Source organism: Aedes aegypti, chromosome 2, assembly GCF_002204515.2.
Source record: "Aedes aegypti strain LVP_AGWG chromosome 2, AaegL5.0 Primary Assembly, whole genome shotgun sequence".
NCBI lineage: Eukaryota > Metazoa > Arthropoda > Insecta > Diptera > Culicidae > Aedes > Aedes aegypti.
In genome coordinates, this window is record NC_035108.1 from 338743583 (window position 1) to 338767686 (window position 24104).

Consider the following 24104-nt stretch of genomic DNA (forward strand, 5'->3'; position numbering starts at 1 on the left):
TGCTGATGGTGCCGGTGGGAATACTTTCATTAAATTTTATTTTATTAAATAATTAGCAATCTGTGAGTTCATCGTGTAGCAGCGTGTGATGCCAGCTGCTGTTCCTCCCAGCGGTGCACGTTGATCCAATTGTAGGGTAAGGTGGGGTGAGATTTCAATTTGATTCCTTAAAAAATGTGTTTAATTCAAGTGTGGTGGTTCACGTGCTATTCAAATAAGAGACTTCCACTACAAATGTGGAAAATTATATATTATCTCACGGAAAAATGGTTTACTGTCCAAAGTCTACAAATAATTTACAAGTGTAGCAAAATATGCCTTATCATAAAAAAACACCAAAATATCACGTTTTACTTTGCTTGTTTTTGGTATATTAAAACTTTATTATTTTGGATAAATTTTTGATAATTTTTTATCAATTTTAAATTCATTCTTTAGCAAACATCACTTTATGACTTGGATTGCCCCACACTACTTTCGTACTATTGACTAAAACTTCATTTCAGAAAATCTATTTTTAAGCTTTCATTACTAAAAATGGGTAAATATTCTTCAGAAAAATATTAGTGAAATAAAACTGTTGCCCCAACTTGCTCTACATAGGAGGCGGCAAGGGCACAATTTTACAAGTGCAATCTGGGTGTGGGGTTGTGTTTGGGAATGCGTGAAACAACAACACTCGCATCGAATTCAATTGCGGTGTGAAATGTTACATCATGGTTGGGTGTGGGTGGTATTTTCCCAACTTTAATTTTTTTGAACAACATGCACTGAATAGCATTGTGGTAACGAACCAAGGTTTGATTAAATCCATCACCATAGTTTTGTGGAACCGAATCCGGAAGCACAAAGCTTCGATTATGGCTCAACTTCATTTTATTTCGTTTTCATTTGCTCAATTTTCCTATTCATTGCCATAACGTTTTGAAATTGAAAACTCTGTTCTATTTTCCACTCGGAATTTCTCAACCAACCAACGCCAGTCAATTCAATTCTATGGACAGTAGAAACTAGTGGCGGAGCAACATCATCTTCTAGATGATTTTTCCGAACGGCCAAGAATCTAATCTCAATCTTCTCAACGTATCTCAAGCGGGAACAAGTCAAAGGATCCTAAAGAGCTTGATAACCATCCATGCTCCGGTAGCGCAGGAAGTGGGCACCTGGCAGTGAAAATAAAATAAGCACAGCTCTTCTTACACATTCAATTGAATATATAACGATTATTTGATTAAACCGACATGTATGCTCTGTTGGTTCTTGAGAAGCACGAAGACTGGAAAGAAACTGAGATCCCTATTCTAATACAATGGCTTTTTATGATTCGACGGAGATAGGAAAAAGCAAGATTCAAAATCGGAACTGCACGGCAGGAATTCTGCTCACGAGCTTCGAATCAACAGTTGAGATCGATCGCAGAGGGGAATTTTCTCCGTGCCCAAACTGGAGTTGAGCTGTCTTCCATGTCGGTTGTGCTTCTTTGGCAGAATCCTCAAGAGAGAAGCAGATCCAGGAAGCAGAACCGTTTGCCTTTTCTCGCAGGCTCTTGATTCACCAGTCAACGATGACGATGAGGGTACTTGTGCTTTCAACTATCTGCTCCGCAAAAAGCTAGGATTTCTTACCTCAAAGCTTGCGCTCCTGAGGTGGTTTCGGCAGTGGTTCTCAATGTGGATTTCTAAATAAACCTTTATACTTTTTAACGATAGTTGCTTTAACTATAATGTTTTCAATATTCAGGTTGTCGAAAATTTTATTGGTTTTCAAAAACCGTCATTGATCAAATGGACTTGATTATTTCTAAGGAGAGAAAATGCTGAGAAATTTTTAAGACAAATTCATGTATAAAATAATATTTTTATTGGAATAATTTTCAATAAGACCAATTAGCAGACTAATTCTTAGAAATTCACAGATAAAATTGTTAAGGAATACATGAAGAAGTTTCTTAAAGTATCCCAGAAGTAATTCAAAGATAGCTTCGAGAGAAATCAGAAAAAACTCTCGAAAGTGTTCTAGGGAAAATCCCGGAATAAACGCTGAAGAAAGTTTTAAGAAAAAAATCATGTAGAATTGTAAGAAAAAAAATATGGCTTTGGGCCACATCCAAGGCAATTCTTCAAAAAATGGAGGAGAAGATTTCCGCAGCTTTTCGAGTTTCTTTAATACGTTTGTGGACATTGATGGAAACAAAATAAAAAAAAAACCTCTAGATACTCAGGTTAGAATTTCGGAAGTATATAGTGATGCCAAACTTATTTCCAATTATAAAAACTTTTTTTTTTAAACTTTTTATTCAATCGTGTTCATCAAACATTTTACAGACAAAAATACTCGACTCACCGAGGTGTACCAATCTTGATAAATTACGACTAAAAGTTATGCATGCCAAATGTTATATATAAAATCCCAAGCAACCTTGAGTTTCGTCTACGTTTTGTTGCCCAATGTTAAGGTGAGCTACATTGCACATTGGTCCCAAAGCCATATCCAGGAAGACAAAAATGTTTGTGCCTTAATCGTCAGTTTAAAAATAAACAAAATCTCTCATAGTTCGCGTATTACAATACTTTTTATACGATAAAATTAAAATTATACGATAATTTCTCGCGAAAACTTTGTTACAAAATTTTAGAATTTTTGTTTGCGCAACTTTTCGCTGAAGAAATCTTTGTTCTATCTCTTATGGTTGCAGAGTTATCTGAGATTTTCTTCGAAAAAATGATTGTTTTCAAATGTCAATATATCTGAAATTACCAATATTTAGAAAATAATATGTTTTAACTTAACGTCCATGACTTGAAAAATAATCGAAATAGCTGTTTGGTGGCTTCAGCAAAAATGTGTGAAATTCAAAAAGTTCGAAATTGCTGGTAACAAAGTTTTTGCGAGAAATTATCTTATAAAAAGTTATCAAGAAAAACTGATTTTTCAGGACTACCCTAACTTATTTGTTTAACAAAATCATAACACGCGAATTATAAGATTTAGGTTCTTCAGCAAAGTTGCTGCAAATCGATTGTTCCAAAACATTGTATAGGCCTAAATGCGTCAACAAAAAAGTATATTTTCTGATCTCGTAAACCATGCAGATAACCCTAATATCACCTTACTGAAAAAAATGTCTAAGGAATATGGAAAAACTTTTCCGGAGACACCATATATCTAAAAGTTAGCGTTTAGGTGCAAACATTTTTGTCTTCCTATGGCTTAAGGACCAAGGTGCATGGGCTGATTGAGAATTTGACAAACAATCGATATGAAAAAAGAGTTCACAACAATGTTGCCAGGCCATCAATTTTAACAATTGTTTTAATTTTTAATCCAGATGTTATAAAAAAAGTTCTGCTCTTAACAAACATGAGATGGCAGTGCCAGACATTTGTCAATTTTTAAATCAATCCTGTCCATGATTTTTATGTTTTTGGTCAATTTTTGAATTAATTATGCTAATTATGAAAAAATTTCAATTGCATCACATATTTATTATTTTTGGTAATACTTAACTTGATGCATTCACATATATTTTCAAACTACAAAAGCATTTTCTTTATTTATTGCTCTCCTTCTGATTTTTAACAATGCGACTAAAAATATTATCTAGCAACATTGTTGAAGGGGGTTTAGGGGGTCTAGGGTTTTTTTTTATATTTTATCTCATTTGTTTCATTTTGATTCAGCCAAGAATACTTTTATTTTACATCGTGCAATAAATTCATCGTTGAAATCTTGAAAAGTCCTTGGGATTTATTATGGATATTTGGGCTTCTCAACTTAAAAAATTCTCAAAAATGGCTTCAAAACCCCGGGGATTTAAGTGTTTTCGGCTGTAAAATGTCTGCTAAACACGATGGAATCATCATTTTTAAAATAAAAACGAAAACCCATTCGACGAAAATTGATTAAAAGTTTTAAAATTTAAAATAAGTAAGTATTAATGAAATTTCATTGGAAATTCTGAAGGAATCTCAATTGATGTATTGAAGATTGTAACAAGATGAATTTCTGTTGAATTTTCAGAAGAAATCAATTACCTTCAATATTTTTTCTGTAAAACTTCCTGAATAATATCCCGAATATTCTGCTAGGTTACTTCAAAGAAACAGAATGTATTTTATTCTCCTAAGGATTACCATGGAAAATTCGTCTAAACAGGGAAACGAATGCAAGAATTTCTTTAAAAAAAAAACTGGGAATATTCTTGATAAAAAAAAATCAAGAAATTATGGAAAAAAATAAGATTAAACCATATTTTAATATTTTGCTTTGAGCGATATTCTACAAACTTCCTTCTGGATATAGATGCTTCTGAATGTTTTTTTTTTATCTTTAAAGTAAAAAATACAGAAAATAGGTTTTCAATTTTAATGAAGTTAGTGATTGAAACTGTGTTAAATTGAAGAAAAAGCATTCAAAACGAAAAAGCAGTATGAAAACATTACACGGAGTACTCTTCAAAGAAGTTTTAGGAAAACTTAAAGGATTCACAAGGTTTTACATTTTTAATTTATTTAAATTCTTTAAGGAAAACTCTGAAGGTAGTCTTATTTTATATCGTGAAGAATTAGTTACCCTTCAAAAGGTTTCTGTAGAATTTTCATTAGAAATTTCAGTTAAATTTTCAGCATTATTTTCTAGTTAACTTCCAGAAGAAACATCTGGAAACAATTCCAGATGAATTTCAGGAACAACTCTTGAAAGATCGCCAGAGAAAAGTCTAGAAAAATCATATGAAAATTCTCTTCAAAATCTTACAAAAAATTATGAAGGAGGTTGTCAAAATTTTTGGCGGAATTTAATGGAAAATTTTAGAGATACATCAGGGGTGGTCCTTTGGAAAATCTCAAGAGAAATTTTTGTTTAATTTTTAAAAGAATTTAATGAGATGTTTTTTTTTTGTAAAACCTCCATAATAATCTACACAAGAAGCAGCATTAATTGAAAATTTATTGAGAGGTAGTTCATTAGAAAACAATATAGAGAAACCACTCTCCGCGGTGCTTCTGACGGTGGCAAACCGCATGACGACTGGAAGGTTAAGTATTCATCTGAAGCAATATTCAGACTGGTTTGTCGAAACATTTCTAGCAGGAACCGCTGAAGGAATTGCCTCAGGGTTTCGTGAAGGAATTACATAAAAAAGATTATGATTTTGTGGACGAATGATGGAACAATGTTTAGCTCACAGATTTATTTCCATGATTGATATATTTTATGACACAATTGAAGAGTATAATACCCACAGCAGAATAAAAATAACCTTTTCGCATGTCTCAAAGATCGAATTTTGTGTCTCCGCTAAATTTGGTATTGCTGAATCCGTAATCGATATCAGAACAGCTTGAACGCGTCCCAATTTTTTGCTACAGGTCGTCAAAGTTGTAAAAAACATTGATTCATTCGTAACGGAAATTCCAACTTTGTTTTATGAAATTTTTGATTGATAAAACCACCGAACATGCTAAATATGACTTCGAATTTTGTGTGAGACATAATTTGATTGAAATCTTTCGATTTAATATCTATTTAATAGAATTTAGGAACATGCTTGCAGTCTACATACAAAATTCATCGTTTTTCATATGGCCTCATATAATACTTTCGAAAATATAACAAATTTCGTTGATTCGCAACTGTTTTTACAAGTTGACTGAAATCGTTATTTATCAATTTTCAATATACAAAAAAAAAATATGAACACCCGAAATTTTTTTTTTCATGAAAAGATATAAAAATATCTAGTTTTTATGGAATTTTTTTTATATTTTTATGTAAAAAAAAAAATTCAGTGTTTTATATTTTTTCTGAAAAGTTGAAATCCTTAGCTTTCATTCCATAAAAAAAGATTGTACATCGGTTCAGCTGTTGAAAAGTTATGATTTAAAAAAATCTATTCCGCTGAGACCTACAGTGTGTGCCGATGGAAAATGATTGGTTTCTTATTTCAAAAAAATATACCTCATAAACTAAAAAACATTCATCGCTGAAAATTTGACAGTAAACGTAAAACGAACTTTCAAGAAAACGAGAACAGCAATAGCCCCTTTGGTCCCGAAGCCTTCAAAACACGAATTATTGATTTTTCATGTAAAAACTAATCTTTGTGAAATTTTATATTTTTCTTGAAAAGTCAAAATCTTTAGCGTTCATGCCGTCCAAGCAAATTGAAAATCGGTCAAGTGGTCCAAAAGTAATGATTTTTTTTTTAAATAAAAATTCTGAAAAAAAGCGATTTTTCTGGTTATCCTATTTTGGAAATGGTCACCCTAATAAAAAATCCAAAAACACGTGTATCCTTATTTCGGATAAGGAACAAAATAGCAAATTTTCACGGAATTCAGTGACCCACTAGATCGGTTTTTCATGGAATGTCTGTATATATAGACTATTCAACCCATAGTTTAAAAAAAAATAAAATCTAATTTGAGTAGTAAAAACGTAATTTCCGGCTGAAAATCTTCAACAATCCAGTAAAATTTGAACGTTCAAATTAAATATCAAATTTTTGGTTAGTTTTCGTTGAATAATTTTGTCAAATCTGTTTTTTATTAATTGTGTTGAACACATAGTATTTAGCTTCAAAAAGATTCGAAACTGGTTGATGCATGAAGTTACAATCAAACAAAGATTTAAAAAAATGGAGAAAACTACTTTTAAATTACACTATTTTTGATTTTTGCACCACACAACTTTGGGGTTCCTATTTTCAAGTGATTTAAACTCAGTAGGGAACACGAATTTTTGATTATGAGAACTTCCAAATATAAACTGCACCCTAGTATACAGTCAACTTTCCCTTAACCGATATTGAGTAAGAGAACCATAGAAAAGTTGGTTTTCGTGGCTACCTCGATGGTCCCTAGGGTCGCAGTTGCATTGGTTGCACTCAAATTTTCAAGAGCAAAATTGCGGGGACGGACCTGGTGCAGTGGTTAGAACACACGCCTCTCACGCCGAGAACCTGGGATCGAATCCCATCCTCAAGGTAGTTAGTGATGTCTTAAAAGTTATAGTGACGACTTCCTTCGGAAGGGCAGTACAACCATTGGTCCCGAGATGAACTAGCCTAGGCAGGGCCGCATTTACGGGGGGTGCGAGGGGGCCATGGACCCCGGGCCCTACATTGTAGCCCCCCCCCCCCCACAAAATTCGACAAAAGTATTTTAAGTTAAACTTTCACGAATCACTGGAACCGCATTACATGATTTGAAATTATTGATAATTTTTTGGAAATTACCTTGAATATGTAAAATTACTAGAACAAAATATTCTTCTATTCAGAAAGGTTTTTTTTTTTATTTATAAGAAACAAGAAGTTCAAGAAGGATTCAAAAACGATCTGAATAAGTAAGCGGAGTTCCATACTTTTGTTTAAATTCTTAACGATTTTCTGACATGACTTTTCCAACTACAATGAAAGCTTTCTCAACGAGGTTGGGTGACAAAACGTCGAAAGACAAAATGTCGAATGCCAAAACGTCGAATGCCAAAACGTCGAAAGAAAAAAAACGTCGGAGGGATAAAACATGAAACAGACAAAAAAGCGAATGTCTGACAAAACATCAATCTATTCAAGGATATGAAAGAATATGAAGAAAATCGATAAAAATGTAAGTTAACAAAGTGTTAATATTAGTCAAACATTTAGCGTGTTTTGGAATAAAATTATCACCCTAATTAAATTAATTGTATCGTATTCGGTTTTCATTATTTTTTCAATTGATACTTGTATTGTTCTTTCTGTTTTGGTACTGTCTCATTATTGCTTAAATTATAAAATTGTATAAATTCTCTACACCAAAAAAAAACAACGTCTAAACTTAAGTCAGTAGTTCATATAGGAAACTTGCTGGAGATCCTGGCTTCTATAAATGTGATCCCAAAGTTTCAGAAAAGATAATCATGTTTTGGAAAATAATAAGCAGTTTCTGAACAGATAATCGATTCAATTGTACTTATTCGACAAAAGAATGAGTAAGTTTTTAAAGAATAAAGAATTTACTAATTGTTTAAAATTATGTGTTAGTTACTATTAATTAGTTTACAACACATTAGAAAAGTTAAACATGCAAATGAAATTGAGTTATTGAAATTATCCTGTTATATATTCATTTATATACTAAACAACATGTCTACAAACACTATAGTAACAATAGCATGATGTCACATTTACGGAACTCGAAGATAAACGAAACTGATCAGTTTGAACAACAGCAATAGATTAGTCAGTAAGAATCCAATCGATAGACATGCAATTCGCGCGCCTTGTTTCACTAAAATAAAGTAGTTTTATTGAATGTAACCGTTGAACGCTTTTATCGGAAGGAGAAGACTAGAAGAAGAGTTGAAAAAGGATGTTCATAGGGAAAGAAAAGGAACATGATTATTCACATAATGGGGGGATCTGCGGAATCCGTTGCTGAAAATACAACTTAACTTACGAACCTATACCCTCAACATCATGGTTGACTTGGTTGATTTGGTCACTTCTGTACTTCAAATTCAATTTGCTTCACAAAGTTCTTCTGTCCTCATCTGAAATGGATGTAAGAGTGACATTTTTCTTAAAAAAAACTCCATGCATACTGCGATGAACATTGTAAATTTTGCTGTTTCCAACGCCGTCCACATCGCAACCGTTTTTTCCTTAGCAACACTAGTTATCCAAAATGACTGCTTTCGACGTTTTGTCCCTTTCGACGTTTTGGGATTCGACGTTTTGGGATTCGACGTTTTGGCATTCGACATTTTGGCATTCGACGTTTTGGCTTTCGACATTTTGTCCCTAAACCCTCAACGATGTTCAAGACAAGGTTCGAATGCAATTTATATATCTCCTTATCAAGTAATAGGACTTAATTATTTAATTATTTATTTTGAAAATTACTCTATCAATCACATTGCAGACCTGGTAGCGTTTATGTGCCTTCAATATAGCACCTTTAGAGAACTCTAGCTTGAAAAAATTGACTAAAAAGGGATCAGTCAGGAACCAGAAAAACAAAATATTACCTAAAATAAATCAGAAGAAAAGGGAATCAGGCCAGACATTTATCTTTTTTGTAATTTTTCATTACGCCATAAGGGCAGTGTTATTGCTCTATTACTGTATGTATTTTCTATAATTTTTTCTAGGAACTTCATGAGAATTTCAATATTTTTCCAAAGATTCAGAAAAAATTCCGAAGATTAAGTTATTATTTCCTGTGGAATTCCTCCAAAAATTTTCTAAGCAACTTCTCCAAGAATTTTGTTTTGGATATCTCAAGAACATTTGAACAAGGATTACTATAGAAATCACACAGAAATTACTCCAAAGATTCCTGTAGTTATTTTTCGAGGAAAGTTTAAGTCCTACATGACTGTATCAGAAGATTCTTCAATCGATTTCTTTAGTAAAAACTGAAGAATTTGGTTAAAGCATTAGGAAAAAAAAACTCCGGGTAACCCCTAATGAAATAACTGGAGGTGAATCGTTGAAGTGCTCAAGGTTTTTTTTTGGGGAAAGCCTTCTAAGCATCTTTTGCAAAATTGCTAGAAGAATTTCTGGGACTATAGGTAGAGGAATCTTAAGGAAAAAATTCTAGAGGAATCCCAGTATGAGTTCCTGAAAGTATTCAGATAGAATTTTCTAGTGATTTTTTTTTTAAGTTTTTCCATGAGACATTTGAGAGAAAATTCTTAAAGAACCTGCTGATAAGTTGCATTAGAGTATTTGATTTTTTTTTCTTTGTAGCCCGTAGAATTTTGCATTAGGATACACTGCAATCCTATTGAGGGAAAAGGAGGCTCTAGAGCGCATATTGATTAAAATTGAGACCTTAGAGATCTTCCATAGAAAATAGAAACTTTTTAGAGACTTTCATTAAAACAGGGACTTACCCAACAAACATTAGTAGCTGAACAACAGTTTATTCAGCTGAAATATGTTTGAGGGTGGGTGGTTCAGCTCTTATTCCTTGAAAATGCTTGTTGGGAAATCCCTAGAAAAAGACCTGCTACTAGCCTTACTGCAATTTCTTCAACTCAAAACTGTTAAATAAATCTGTTTATTTTTCAACAACATTAATAGAATAAGCATAATTTGAATCAAAGTACCTATAAGAAGAGAATCATCAAACGAAATTTGTTGTTTATAAATAAGCCCTCAAAAAATAGAATTGAACCTGTAAACATAAAAAATCTACTAATTTATCAAAAATAAAAAAAAACATAACCTACATTAATTTAAATTTCAAATTGGTTTAGGTTCATAGGGGATGTGAAGCATTCAATAACGTTATAAAATAGTTTGACTCTGGTAAAGAAAACCTTATAAAAGCATTACAAATATCTAAAGTATCAAAATGTTTGTTTTTTTTTTTTTCTAGGAAAAGGGCCCCCTCAAAATAATAACCCCCGGGCCCCCATATTTGTAAATGCGGCCCTGAGCCTAGGGTTAAAAAACTCGTTAATAAAGATAGAAAAAAGAGCACAAATTTGAAGAACCAGATATCCGTTTGAGCTGAAAACTCAATCGATTGGTCACTCGCTGGTAGAGACCAATTGATTAACTTTTCAGCGTGATCGATTATCTTGTTCATCAGATTTGTGCACTTGCAAATTTGAGGTGTGGCTTTGATTCATCTTCACCTTATCTTGACACCTCCCTAATTCGATGATCCCTTCAATATCGAGTTATGGAAAGTTGGGTGTATAAGAAAGACGTAAGGGATTCACACAATGTTGGAAGATCATCACTTAAAGGGGCTGACAAAATAAAGGTCATACTGTGTTTATTTTAAATCAAACTTTATACAAACTAATTTGAATCAAGTATACATCGAAAAATTCAGGCAACACACTAGAATAATGACCCATTTCAGTTGATATAAAACGCCCTAGCATAAAATTCAACATGGTATCTGATTAACAAAAGTTTGAAAAACACTGCCAAAGCAAGCATATCAATTTATATGCTATTCGGTGAAAATGTGCTTTATTGAATAAATTAAGAGATGATGGGATTTGTTGTTCGATGAAATACCGAACAAGCCCCTGACGTTCGACTGCTTTACGACGAAGTTTATTGAATTTACGATATAAATTAGCAATGAGTTCAATCAATCGGATGATTATGCTACAATGCCCACACACACAATTTTTCATGTTGCGAGAATTTCCAATTGCTCCACAGACATTCAGTTACCATCTCCCCAAGGACTTCCCGTCAAGCATCGTTTTGACTTCCTCCCATTTTTTTTCTGTCTCCGTGACAGAGTCCTCCACTTGGAAGCTCTTGATACCCACACCTGGCATCGCTTTTTTACCCGTATCAACATTATCACCATCATCGTCGTTGTCGTCCTCGTTACCACCCTCGCACACATGAGTCGCGCGTGCCGTATTCCATGAATTCCATATTTCCAAGTCGCAGACGTCGGAAAATTTCAAACCACCACCAACACCCCGCGTCAAGCCACAAAGCCAAGCAGCGGAGGTTGTTCTTAGTTGCCACCATCATTTTCCAGATTCTTCATCTTCATTTACACTTTGCGACTTTGGACGGCGAGTACTCCACCACCAGCGCAAACATTTTTATTTCACCGCCTTAGGCTGTGGCAGTCGCGACTCGTAACTTCTCCGAACGCCACTTCTCTGCAGGACGACCTCCTATTCCCCCTCAATAGAGGGTGGGGTGGAAGTGAAGTCCCGGAATCAGGAAGGACACATTTTTCACATACCTACCCCGTCTGCCCGCCGCGTGTCTCGGCGCAAATGTTGAAACTGAGGCGAGGTTTTTGTCCGCTCTCTGCGGCAGCAGAGCAGGAAATGGAACACTAATGTAAAATTATGCAAGCAGACACACATACGACACTACGACGACGGTTTCTTTACAGCGATGTCCTCATCCTGAGCGGTGGGGGAAGGAAATTGAAGGAAATTTTTTACGAGCGCGTGTGCCAATGTCTGCTTGGTGGAAAATTTTTCGTCCTCTCGCTCCCAGCAGCAGTGTTGAGGAAAGGTGATTTCTCCATTGTGGGTGCGCTTTTTTGTTGGGAGCAAACAATACCGAAAGCTGTACGGTTTACTTAAGCAGGAAAATCATATGATACTTTGTTTGCTTTGCCTGAGAAGCTTTTGTTGATGGGGAATAATATGCAAATGGCGATGAATAGCAAGGGGCTGCTAGGAAATGACGTGATCATATTTAAATTTTTCTAATAAAGTCGATGATTTTCAAGCTATGGCAAATGAAATTGAAACAGAAACTCGAGAGGTAGTCGGAGTAGCAGTTTGTGGCGTTTCTCCACGTTTCATGCATTCTGCATATTGCTACTGGAACTCGGAATTCGTTCAAATTTGTGCTCTTATGGTAATTTTCATAGTTGTTGAATGATAAGTTCCTGTGTTAATTATGAATTAAAGTTTTATAATCCAAACCTTGCGGTGCCATGAAAAAGGTCATACAGGTCGGACTCGATTATCCGGAGTATCGATTTTTTTTTCACTCCGGATAATCGAATCACTAAAAGAAAAATTAAAATCTGCGATAAATGAACCTGAATATTATCTTTTTTCGTAGTTTTATTTATAAGCGAAGTATGCACTTCAACAGAAAAGTAATCGCCTATCTCGATGCGTGGAAAATTTCTTGCGAGAAATGGTCAAGAAAAGCATTTTTCTTTGAACGCAGTACGCAGTTGAAAAGAAATGTCATTTCAAATGAAGCTCACTGTAGAAAATTTCTTGACCATTTCTTCCGCAGAAAGTTTTACTTTTCTTGAGCGGAACAGCATACTTAGCTTTAAGATGCCCACGTTGCTTTATTTATAAGAGATCTTTAGAAGAAAAATAATTTTTTGACCGGCATACTCAAAAAATCCCTTTTTCAAAACCCCTTTCTCTTACCTACGTCCAAAACTGCTCAACCATTCATATTGTATATGGCAATACTAAATTATCTCAAAATTGTGCATAAAAACAGAAAAACAAGAACATCAAAATATATATTCCGGATAATCGAGTCTAAAATTCCGGATAATCGAATCCCGGATAATCGAGTCACCGGATAATCGAGTCTCCGGATAATCTAGTCCGACCTGTATACATTTAAATCGAACAGAGAATTTCAAGCCAAGGTTTTTTTTCTAATATGGGAGTTATTATTAATTTTTATTTCATGACAAATCGATTAGTTTAGAACTGATAGAAATCAATATAGTACTGATCTCGTATCATTTTCTTTTGAGAATGATTAAGCTTCAAATCATAATATAACAGAAAGTTGTAAAACAGTGATCAATTTGCTCTCGGTTTACTGTACTACAAAATTCCAATGTCCGATGGACGGTACGGTCGTAGCCGGTAGTGTATCCCTCCGACTGCCTCATGAAAATGGTTTCTTCCAGCTCACCATTCAGATACGCTGTTTTGACGCTATTTTTGGGCTGCAAAATGGAGAGTCGACAACTAGGAAGGTGCGTTTTACACAGCTCTGGTCCTCACAAGTTCCTACCTCACGCTTCCACGGGTCAAACGATGACAAAGACCGCCAGCTAAGGGTTGCGTACTTAGCTGGTAGTGCAGCCTGGGCATTGTTGTCCTTCTGACATCAGCTAGATTGAGGAGATACGTATCGAGCGTCTGTCCACCAGGAGGTGCGACTCAAGCAGTGTCTGCTGTGGTATTCAGCGGCTGAGCAAGAAATGCTGAATCGCGCACAGCTAAATCCAAGGTGGTAGCCCCATCAGTGCGATCGTCCTAGTATTAGTTGGGACGTTAAACAGAGCTGGCACGATGGCGCTCCGGCGAGACAGGAGTGTTTTCGTAGGCTCAATAAGCCACCCATAAAAAAACTTATTGCGAATAACAGAGGAGATAATACGACCCGGAACAATCGGCAAAGAACCATGCGACGAAATAAGGATTATGACTGGAAACTTGGAACATGGAACTGCAAGTCACTTTTCACTTTACTCGACCGATGTGCGACATGTTTGATCTTGCCCTCATCGCCGGCTCCCGCAGGAGCAAGCGTCAAGGTCGAAGGATCAAACACAACTCTGTTCCTTAATGTTTCCTCGTACTTCACATTAACTTCTTTGAAGTAAAAATCGTTGTCGTTGCTTCCAGTAAACATTAATTGTCTTAATCAAATATTTCAAACACTCAAATTAACATTTTGAAATGTGAGAGAAAAATAATATTTATTTTAAATTATGCCAAATGGCCGTTATGCTAAATGGTCATTATGCCAAATGGCTTTATGCCAAACGGCTTTATGCCAAATGGCTTTATGCCAAATGGGGTAGGGCCGTCTGTACTTAGTGCATCGCTTGCACTTTGACCCTTTTGGCTGTTCAGCTGACCTTGTGTCGGTTATGCCTTTCCTCTTCATTGGGGGGAACGGATTCCATCCTACAAAAGCGGTCTTGTCCGCCGTCGCTCCGACTTCTTGAAGTAGCTTGGTTTTGATGCTGTCCCCGGTGATAGCCAAACCGAAATTCTCCAACGCCATGTTCAGTGGCTTATGCTCCTTTGGAAGCCCTGCGAGGAGCAGAGTACCGATTCACTCTTCGGAGATATCAAATCCTACCCCACGTAGCTGATGTGCAGTGGATACTTTCTTGCATCATTGTCTATCAGTTCCAAAAAAATCAATCCATCAATTGTATAACAATACACTTCTGAAAAAGTCCATTCAAGTGTGTAGGCAAGAGTGAAGTATAAATAGGACACCATTTGCCATAGAAAATCAGTCTGAAATACACCGTGAATTCAAATCCATTTCTTTTCTTGTAATTATTCTCTACAGGATCGTATCCGCAGGAATAGACCTATAGCATTTGCAATATTCTCCAAACCCTAGGTACTCCAATGAATTTGAACCCAAATTCAAGACCATCATCGAATTCAACATTTAAAATGCATGCATCCAGAAAATAACTCATTTGTGATATTTCCTTAAAGTTTCATCAAATCGAACGATGAAGAAGTTGAGGAATTTTGAATCTCCGGTGTCGTTACCCAGTACTTGTTCTGCTTGGCATTAACGTCCTTACTGGGACAGAGCCTGCTTCTCAGCGTAGTGTTCTTATGAGCACTTCCACAGTTATTAACTGAGAGCTTTCTTTTCCATTTTCGCATTTGTATATCGTGTGGCAGGTACGCTGATACTCTTTGCCCAGGGAAGTCAGGGAAATTTCCTTTACGAAAAGATCGTGGACCGACCGGGATTCGAACCCAGACACCTTCAGCATGACTTTGCTTTGTAGCCGTGGACTCTACCCGTGAGGAAAGAATAACTCGCAATCACTTTTGCATACCTATTTTGGTATCATACCATAATAAGGTATTGTTCAGTTGTCAAAACCTCATTTTGGTATTATAATGGTATTTGAAAAACATGTTCAAAACAATAAAAAATACTTCATTTTGGTATTCGATAGCTATTGAGGACTGCTTGAGGTATTGAACTACTATTGAACAAAATCACTTTATATGAAGATCTATCACGTATTATTTAGGTATTACAATACCTGATCTAGTTATCAGCTTGGTATTTGTAGAATATGCAGAAGGTATTATTTGATGTATTTTACCTCTTATGCAGGGCTCATTCATACCTCATTCAGGTCGTAAGTATTGGAAATTATTTGGTATGGAATACCTCAATTTTGTATTCAGTAGTTATTTTCTTCTGCTCGGGTAAACACTCGGCTAAGGAAGGCCCCCCGTTACCCAGTACTGTGAGGGTTAAATAAAATAGTTTTCGACTTTCAATTTCGATCCGCGGCTACAATACAAAGCCATACTGAAAGTGTCTAGGTTCGATTCCCGGTCGATCCAGGATCTTCTCGTAATGGAACTTTCCGGACTTCTCTGGGCATAGAGTACCATCATACCTGCTACAGATGAACAAATGCGAAAATGGCAATTTTCGCAAATAAAGCTGTCAGTTGACAACTATGGTAGTGCTCATTGAACACTAAGCTTAGAAGCAGGCTCTGTGCATTGGGAACGTAACGCCAAGAAGCAGAATAATGGACGTATTATATCTGTTTACCTCACATGAAAAATGATGAGTCATAAAGGTTCCGCTCATACGCCCTCGTCAAAACTCTCTTTCCCCAGTATCTGCTAAGCACAATATGAAATGGAATATTAGATGAGATGCGTCGTCAACGTCGCAATAACGATCTTCTTAAGCACCTCACTCAAAAATGATAAATCGAACGAAATGCAATTTCGCCCCCTCAAATGAAAATCTACACCACACCATTTCCCCCCGGTCGGTGTGTGCTGCAAACAGCCATTCGGTACTCCGAAGAAAGCGTTATTAATCCTTGTTTACAGCCTTGTTTTGGCAATTTCTCACCATTTTCCCTCTCCGCCCGGCAATTGCTTATAAAAGTAATCGCATTGGGTGCTTCAGTGGTCTTCAAATTAACACCTTCACGATCATAATGGAGACGACCTGGACGATGAAAACGTCTGGTGGGCGTCACTGAAGGCGTGCTAATAAATTCCACTTTATTGATTTTAAGTGCACTTCGGTAAGTGTTGTTGGAGGTGGCGCTATTGTTCCATTGGCCGAAGAGCAGCTACAACATAACAAAGAGTAATTAGTTTTATTCGGGTTGAAAAATGGTCAACCCGAGGTTGGCGGGGATGAGAAACGAGGAGCAATAAGCGCTGGCAACCGATAATGATCAATAAAACGGGGCTCCCCATAAGCAGACCTGATATAACACATTATTGGTGGATTTATGGTAGTTGTCTTATGAGTTTTTCTCCGTGTGAATGCTTTGTGTTTGTGCTTGGCTGGGGATGTCTTTTGCAGGGAACAAGGATTAACGATGTTTACAAGGATGTGGCAATATGAACTGGTGCTTAACGAGTAAGATAAAAATAGGATGCAGATGGCAGGAGGTACACCAGATGACCCGTTAAATTACGGGGCAATCGCATTAGAGCTGTTGAGCTGTAAAGCAATTTAAAAGTTAATAGTTCAGTATAGCATAGACTAACTGCCAATGTCTATGGTTGATACCGTTTTGATTCATATTGCGGACAGCTCCAAATTCCGGACACTCAACTTTGTATGGGAAACATTTCACACGAAATGTTTCAATTTTTGTCACTCAAAAGTTCTCACTTTCCAGGCTTGTTTTAATAATCATTTTTCATAGATATCTATACAAATTTAAAATAACCAATTGCTTAAGACGTCTATTTAATGGTTTGTCGATTTTAATCGATGATTTGACCTTTCTAACCATGATTTTCATGAGCTGTCCGGAATTCGAATCAAAGTGTCCGGAATATGAGGTAAAAGTGATGAGGCATCTGGAATAAGAATCATGAAAAGGCCACACATTTCCTCTTATTTAAAATTATTCCTGTTGTGGAACCAGAATCTTCACCCACCATTCGAAAGTTAAGTGTTTTGAAGGGTCGATAACTCGGAAGAATTGTACAGAATGATTTATTTTATATGATTTCTGATGAGTTATATTTCACTGAGGCCTTAAGTGTCCGTAATATGAATCAAAACGGTACTCCGGGATTGATCGAAACTGGTAAGAATCCAAATGAATAAGGAATTTTCCGCTTACTCTTGGGGTGCACATTTTAGCAGCATCCTTATTATTGATCAATAGCGGCGTCGACCAAGTCCTTACAGTCAGTTGGGAAGGGGAAGGAATATTAGTGTGTAATAATTGTTGCTTCTAGAGACCGAGAATACCTCTGCATCTCCACAATCGCCACGAGAAGGATGATTTGTGAGCGAGGGAAAAGATCTAGGAGTCACCTTTGTCGATGATGTGGATAAGGAGGAAAAGAACGATTATGTTTGCCTCGCGGTGGAAAGATGTTTATAGGAGATTAAAAAAGTACATCTATCCAATGATTATTTTATGTAATGACGAAAATAAAAGGTATGAGCATAATAAAATAATACAAAACAAGAATAAGGAATTATGTCGACACTTCCAGTGACGAACCATCCAAGGTTTGTTTGAAAATTATATAAACGTAACATTGCCACGATAAAAATGTGTTATCATGAGTATGAAATGAGTTCACCATCCTTGACAAAACACGAATATCTTTTTGCACTCGTAAAACGCACACCGGACATGATTGACACTGATTCCGTTACTCGCGAAAACCGAAGCAAAACTTTCACTCCGGTTGTGAAAAAACGAAACCGCTTGCTTGAGATTTTCAAAGCTCAGCTCGTAGTTAAAGTAAAATTTTTATGAAATATTTTCAAGTAATCAGGCTGAAATTTTTCGTTCATTTCATTAAAAAAAAGTCAGTTATGTAAACGGACTAAACATTTAATAGGAATAGTGTGCGGTTCCATTGCTGAAAGAATTATTGAAATCGCTTTGAAACCGACAGAGTGTGCATGGTCAAAGTTAGTCTTTCAACTTTTTGCACCCTTACTAGTTGGCGCAAATTTTGACCCCCTTTCCAGTAGAGTTAAGCTTTTTCTACATTTACGCTTTTAGTAGCATGTTGTAACATATCTTTCATTGTATGCCACAATATTTGATTTCGCACTTTCAAATCTTTCGTCAAACATTTACCCTTACAAAATTTCCATTGCATTGTTGCTTCTCTATTTGCATTTGATTCCTCTAATGGATCCAAACCAACGCTACGATGTTATCTTAGGCTTGTACATCACACACCACCATCTATTTGCTCGTCAAACACCAACCACCACCGGACGATGTGCTGTCATTCGCAGTGAACAAATTTTGATCAAATCTACTTCCGCTAAACTCCCCCTCTGACTGTTCGCCCAGTCCTTTCACTGGAAATACATTCATCGATTGTGGTTTTAGAAATCACCACCATCCAAACCGTTGAAAACCCATATCCTGCTGCCTCCAAATCGGCACCAATATCAATTGAAAGCTCAGGAAATCGAGTGAAAAGCCGTTTTCTGAAAAGTAGTTACCTTTAGAAACGTGCTTCCTCGGGAGGAAAATCTTAATCTGCCACTTGAATCACCGTCGAATGATGACGTCGTCGTAAAGCCCGGAAATGAGGTAAAATTGATCCCCGAAGAGCCTTGTCACTGACACATTTCGCATTCATTTCCGGTTCCGTTTCAAACGTGTTGACTGGCGCTGCTGGTAAAGTATTTACTACCGCGCGCCTACCCCCCCACAGAATATGTGCGGTGCAGTTTTTATTCCTTGGAACAAAGTTTAACGCTTCGAATAAATATGTCGACGGAACGCGGCGAAACGGAAGTTATTCAAGACTGGGAAGGAGCCATTTCCATTTTGCATTAAATTATGACAGCCGCACAGAGTACATACTAACTGAGCTGCCGTGGGCTTATTCATAGGTGGACTGCAGCGGCAGCGTGGAAAGTATTGTGCAGTGCTATTCGTTCAAATTCATATGTTAGATGGTCGTAAATGTCCCCAGAGGAAACATTGTTCTAGGTTTCTTACGTTTGCGACAGCATATCGCGTCCCATATTGTAGTAGAACTTGGAATAACATTGAGATATAATTTAACAAGAACTTTTATTATGCATCTTGGTCAGTTCTGAATTACTTTGAAATTTCCATGCTCATAAAAATTCACTTGGCGACTGTTTGGGTACGATAAAAGTTAACTTCTATTCTCTTCTAGTAAAATGTCAAATGTTAACTTCTATTCTCTTCTAGTCTAGGTAGCTGTGTATTATTTATTTAAGTTGTTTCGATTAGCTAAGAACAGCACTATGGTTAGTTCCAGTTGTGACAATCTCAAGGCTGAGGCTTAATTCTTAAGTCTCAAACCTAAATTGCTTGGCACTTTCCTTACAGGACATTTACCACCTTGTATGGGTACCTGGCTATTTTTCCATTGCTGGAAACGAATTGGCTAATGAACTAGCTCGCAATGAAGTATCGCATGCCATCGTTGGCCCTGAGCCAGCTATTTCAAGTTCTAAGTGCTGGGTGAAGCTTCAGATAAATTTTTGCACGACAACTCAGCACAATATTGGAATAGTTTGGAGTCGTGTCGTCAAACAAAATTGTATATAACGGCTCCATCTCCAACACTTAATAACCCATTAATGCCCAAGGTATCCCTAAATTGTACTTTAATCCCGAAATTGCTATCAATAGTTACGCCCCCATAAAATAAACACAGTTTCAGCAAAACAATTAAAGTCTATGGAGAGGATCCAAAAAAATTCTAAAAAGTGTGTCGTCGAGATCTGATAATTCTATAAAATTAATTTTGCATTTTATTTAGACAAAATTTATGCTAGTTGATCCTTAGAGAACAGTAAGCGTTGTAAAAAATCTTTACGGTGGGAAACGTTCAACTATTTTGCTACCACGGGGGAGAAAACTTACGATCACAAAGTTAAAAGTCTAACTTTTACTATGCATATCTCCGTCGTTTTCTAAGCAATTTTCGTTTATTTTTTGCTGCAGAGGAATCAGACACTATTCTAGATCATTACCCATTTGAAATCTATTTAACAAGATAATAAACCCATTTTTCAACAAAACATACATCTTAGAGTTATTTGTTACGGATTTGTGGCACATATTAAGCAATGTAACAATAATTTAGATGATAAATTGTAGTTTTCATGGTAAAAAATATGTTTCGGAATTACAACTCACATACTTCCCGGTGCGTTAAAATTTAAGTTTTTGAATACACTTAAAATTTATTTCACTCAAGAAACCTCAATAATCCTTTATTTTTAAACTTTTCTCCTACAAATCATAATACGGCCGGATGGCATGTAGGTTTTTCTACATGAATTTGATTAGAGAAGCACATCAAATATTTTTGGGAAGAATTAGAAATTTCTGATTACACTCAAAATATGTTTTGATTAAAAAACTACGAAAACAATATTTTTTTACACTGTTTGCCTATAAAGCGAAATTCAAAGCAAAAACTGGTAGATTTCTCGACCGAGAAATGACTGCTGAAGTCTATTGAATACATTTTACGTTTTTATATGTAAACTGGTAATAATTGTCAAACCTGATTGAGCTATTCATCATTGGGATCTTTTTTTGTGTTGATGTTATCCAATGACATAAATAAATCAAAGGCTTGTTATTTTTTACATCAATCAGCTAATAGCAGTCCATTGAAAATGTATGGTGTGAAATAGAAAGTTTTAATTATACTTGAATTTATTTTTCTATTATTACAAAAAAAGTATTTTCGTAACTAGTTGTTTTTAAACCAAATTGTAATGCGATGATATGTGAATTCGTTTATTTATGTCCAAACAACTTATGCAAACAATCTGTGGTGGAAAACACAACATGTCATCGCTTTGAGTTTTGATTTAAATAAAAAAAAAGTGTAAATAATAAGATATATCATAATTTTTCAGGGTAAAATAAATTTTGAGAGTTATATAAAATTTATTTCTTGCTCAAACATGTTAACCAAACATCTAAATGTAAATTATTGTCAAAAAAACAACATATCATAGCTTTGAATCTTGATTTACAGACGAACATGCTAACACCTTGAGTTTGAGAAGCTCTTTAGGTAAAAAAAAGAGTAAACAAAAAGCTTCAAAACTGCTTTCATACTATGATTAGACTTCAACAATCAATGCATTGTCGAAAAAAATACATTAAATTACCATAAATTTTGATTTACAGGCACACAGTAAAAAAAAATTTAATTTGTTTTTGGGTAAGAGAAATTTTGAGTGTTTTCCAAAAAACTTATTTCTGCTTCAACATATTTTCTAGGGCTCTAGAATGAAATTTATGTCGAAAAAAAAAATGAATGTCATCGCTTCAATGGATATGGCATAAGGGGTCCGCGTGGTCTGTAGGGATTTGAATTCTAAACTTGTAACCAACTCAGTTATTGGGTCACCAAGTGGCTCAGTAGCTTAGTTGGTAAAGCGCTCGTCTAGCATACAAGAGTTTTTTTCATAATTTCACCCATAATTTGTCCATCTTTACCACGCGTAATGAGTTAATTAATTTAGTTTTAATTACTTTTTTAAGTACAATCAATTTTGAGTGTCATCAAAATACTCTATTTCTGCTTATGTTCGTTGTACATGTTCTAGCAAATTTATACTGAAAAAGCTCGATATCATCGCTTTTAATTTGGATTTATATGCAAACAGATTGGAAACCTAAAATGTCTCATAGTCTCAGTCAAATTGATGTCAATAAAATCACGTCTTATCGGTTTGAATTTTGTTTTATAAGAAAACAGTTTCAAATAAACAGTTTTAATTAAATTGACGCTTCGGTACCGAACAGCTCAATATAAGCGTCAATTTATATTAGAGTGTTACTGCCTCACATCTTTACTCTTCCACAATACAGTTGTTGTGGAAGCGATGTAGGTGCGATAGGCAAACAGTTTCAACACTAAATAAATCGCACTCGCTCTTCTCGCATGAGATGGATGGATATGGGTTATGAAAGGGGTCCGCGCGGTCTGTAGGGATTTGAATTCTAAACTTGTAACCAACTCAGTTATTGGGTCACCAAGTGGCTCGGTAGCTTAGTTGGTAAAGCGCTCGTCTAGCATACAAGAGTCCTGGGTTCAAATCCCAGCCGAGCACGTGGATTTTTTTTTTCATGATTTCACCCATAATTTGTCCATCTTTACCACGCGTAATGAGTTAATTAATTTAGTTTTGGTTATTTTTTTAAGTACAATCAATTTTGAGTGTCATCTAAATACTCTATTTCTGCTAAAGTGCAGTGAAATCTGCATTCTACAAAAACTTTTATGTCGAAAAAACTAGGGGAAGACGGGGTAAGAGCGCCCGCCGGGGTAAGACGGACCACCTCCAGTTTGGCATGAAAATGGTGGTTTTCTTGAAAGTTCACCAAGCACTTTGCATAAACACATGATTGTTGACATTCCAAATCATTTAGGGTGATACCACTATTATTTTTTCAATGACAAATATCAAAAACAAAGTTTTTGCTCGTAGATACTGAATTTGATCTAATTTTAATGCTGACTTAAGGATTTCGGAAGGGATTTTTTGTCAAAACATATCAAATTACCCGTCCACGCTTTAACATAAATGTGTAATATGCTTCAGTGAAGTGAAATATGAATTTTAAATATTTAGCGTTGAAATAAGGCCCTACTTGTGAAAATTGCGCAAGCGTGGTAAAACCGACCACTGTTGATGGGGTGAGACCGCAAGCCCTAATAAAATGTCGAAACCATTTTAAAAGTTGTAACAACGTTGTACATTACTATTTAAGTAAAACAAAATCAATTTTGTAAAAAATACAAACCAAATCAACATATTTTTCCAAAATATGGGTATCTTAAGGTTATCATAAGTATATATCTCAGTTTTTTGACCGAATTAACCTTAAACATTATTCAATATCCACGTTAATCAATAAAGAAATCATAAAACAATATACTTTTTAGAATAACAGGGAACTGATATATTTTTTGGCAAAATTGTGAAAGAAAATCGAGGTGGTCGCTTTTACCCCGTGGGTGGGCGGTTTTACCCCGTCGCTAGAAAAAATCGTGATAAGAAATCATTTTTTCAAGATTCATGAAATAAATACATTTTATGTATTCGTACAGCTGTGATATTTTTGATCATGCCCAAGGCTTCAAAAAACGACATGCTGCGTCGAAAAAGTATTTATTGATTCTTGATTTTGACATATGAATTTAATTGCTTAGGCGGGCGGTCTTACCCCGTCTTCCCCTATATATCATCGCTTTGAATTTCGTTTTATTGTTAAATGTATTTTCCAAAATGCTAGGAAGTGTCTTTTGCTAAATAATTTTGATTAGACGCATTTATTAGGAAACATTTAGATGGACGTTTATCTTGCATGATGCTTTATTCCATTGCTGCAAAGATATGCTTTGTCAAAGTTGGATTCCCGACTTTTTTAGGGGGTTGTGTTTACACAAGTAAGGTACATTTGATCATGCTGTGGCGCCACATGATGAGTGAATTCCCAAACATAATTACCACTGCGTGGAAGGTATCTGGTCTATGAACAAGTTTTCCAAACCAAACATCATTATATTTTGAGTCATTTTCAAGTTATTTGCTTGGGGGACGGACCTGGTGTAGTGGTTAGAACACACGCCTC

At 35.6% G+C, this 24104-nt stretch overlaps 1 protein-coding gene across 1 annotated transcript in view; it reads left to right on the forward strand.

Annotated features, from left to right (window-relative positions):
* LOC5574148 (roundabout homolog 1) overlaps nt 1-24104 on the forward strand; it is a 380498-nt gene that overhangs the window by 224535 nt on the left and 131859 nt on the right. The window lies entirely within an intron of this gene.